This window comes from Bison bison, unplaced genomic scaffold, assembly GCF_000754665.1.
Source record: "Bison bison bison isolate TAMUID 2011002044 unplaced genomic scaffold, Bison_UMD1.0 scf7180017864336, whole genome shotgun sequence".
Lineage (NCBI taxonomy): Eukaryota > Metazoa > Chordata > Mammalia > Artiodactyla > Bovidae > Bison > Bison bison.
The window spans coordinates 1,095,479-1,097,579 of NW_011494908.1; the positions used below are offsets into that span (position 1 = coordinate 1,095,479).

General features: G+C 44.0%; 1 protein-coding gene across 5 annotated transcripts in view; it reads left to right on the top strand.

Moving 5' to 3' along the window:
* MCPH1 (microcephalin 1) overlaps window positions 1-2,101 on the top strand; it is a 240,396-nt gene that overhangs the window by 99,369 nt on the left and 138,926 nt on the right. The window contains exon 12 of one of the 5 annotated variants that reach the window (XR_826502.1): window positions 768-880. The exons of the other annotated variants lie outside the window; for them this stretch is intronic. The gene's annotated coding sequence lies outside the window, so the exon portion shown is untranslated. The remainder of the gene's footprint in view (window positions 1-767; window positions 881-2,101) is intronic. 5 annotated transcript variants of the gene reach the window in all.

Consider the following 2,101-nt stretch of genomic DNA (forward strand, 5'->3'; position numbering starts at 1 on the left):
AGTTGGTGATGGACAGGGAGGCCTGGCGTGCTGTGATTCATGAGGTCGCAAAGAGTCGGACACGACTGAACAACTGAACTGAACTGAACTGAAGGTAGAGATAAATCTAGCTAATGAAAACACTAAAGCAAAAAATTTACACTCTAAAAAAAAGTACAGTCTGATTTGATGATTTCATTACAATCAGTGTTTTCTACTATCTCTGTACAGTATTCATTCCTTGGACGCCTACATAAATTAAATTTATTAATTCACTCACCAAAATGCTACTGTAGATGCCTGATGGTTTTATTTTCAAAATATTTAGAAAGGGACACATTCAGAGAACGTAAATTTTCTCCCAGAGATTGTTTAAGTCAGTTGACATTTTAATGTGGATTCCATTTGAACTCAAATTCCAAAGCCATTTTTAAGGCTGGTTCCCTGGATTCTCTCATTGCAATGTGGTGTTTCTCACTGTGCTGCTCTTCCACATGCTTCATGTCGGAAATGAACCTGATTTGAAACTTTCCACAGTTTATGTCCAGGGCTAATTATATGAGTTTGTAGGGAGCTAATGTGTCTCTGTAAACGATAACATACATTGACCGATAAAAGTAAGGCAAACAGTATGTTACTGCAGTGGGTTATTTTAACCACCCATATAGAACTGTATACAAACATGATTTCAGTGTAGAGTTATAAATTTTCTAATACCTTCTTTCACTGAATTAATATATTAAGTTGTTGTTTTTTTTTTGTTTGTTTTTTTAATGTTGGTTACACAGCAAAAATAAGGGGGAAAGAAGAGAATTCAATGACAAAACGCCCAGGTACACACAGATCTGTTTGAAGATTAGGATCCCTGAGGACCCAGCTCATTGCTCTCTCTCTAATGGAGGCAGGTTTTCTCCGTTTTTTCACCCCTTTCCCACTGTGTCAGTGTGAGCCCCACGCCGCGGGCTGTTTGTTCCGTCTCCTGTGATGTGTCTTCTGACTCTCCTCCCCAGCAGTTGTGTTTGCACTGATGTCCTTGGCACACAGGGCTGGAAACAGGGTATGCTAGCAAACCTTCCCTACCGTGTGGAGCCGCCGACCCTATTTTCTGACCGCCTCTTCCAAAGCTGCCTCTACTGCAGCCAAAAGAAAGCGCCTGCTTCAGTGCCGTCCTGACACGTGGGCTCCCTGTGCTGAGATGCCTTCTCCTCTCGGCCTGTCTCTGCCTTTGCCTCGTGAACGTTTACTCAGTGTCAGCCCCTCTGTGGACCCTGTCGTGGCTCTCCCGGCCTGAGCTAGTTTGCTTCCTCTTGTAAGTGTGCCCAGCACTGCTTTGGAGAAATCAGCGTTTGTGGTTTCCCCTCATGCCTCCCGCAAGAAGGTAAATCTTTCTAGGGTAAATCCTCCTGGATTTCCAGGAGCCAGCTTGGTAGGCTTTCAATAAGTTGTTCACAGATGAATGGATCGTGAGCAGAAAGAAATGGCTATTGAGTAAGTAAACGCATCTGTTGAAAGTAAGATCTGGGCCAGTGCTGAGAATGGCCATTCAGACCCTGTATTCCGTTCTTATCTTTATTTCACCGTCATACTCACTTTGTCTTAGAAACAAAACAAAATGCTGTCCCATGTTGGGTAAGTACTAGGTTTAATATTAAAAAGGAGATATTTCAGACTGATATTCCATGGATGATTCCGAAGTTTCAGTTCAGTTCAGTCGCTCAGTTGTGTCCGACTCTTTGTGACCCCATGAATCGCAGCATGCCAGGCCTCCCTGTCCATCACCAACTCCTGGAGTTCACTCAGACTCACGTCCATCGAGTCAGTGATGCCATCCAGCCATCTCATCCTCTGTCGTCACCTTCTCCTCCTGCCCCCAATCCCTCCCAGCATCAGAGTCTTTTCCAATGAGTCAACTCTTCGCATGAGGTGGCCAAAGTACTTGAGTTTCAGCTTTAGCATCATTTCTTCCAAAGAAATCCCAGGACTCATCTCCTACAGAATGGACTTGTTGGATTTATTTCCAAGGGACTCTCAAGAGTCTTCTCCAACACCACAGAACAAAAGCATCAATTCTTCAGTGGTCAGCCTTCTTCACAGTCCCACTCTCACATCCATACAGGACCAC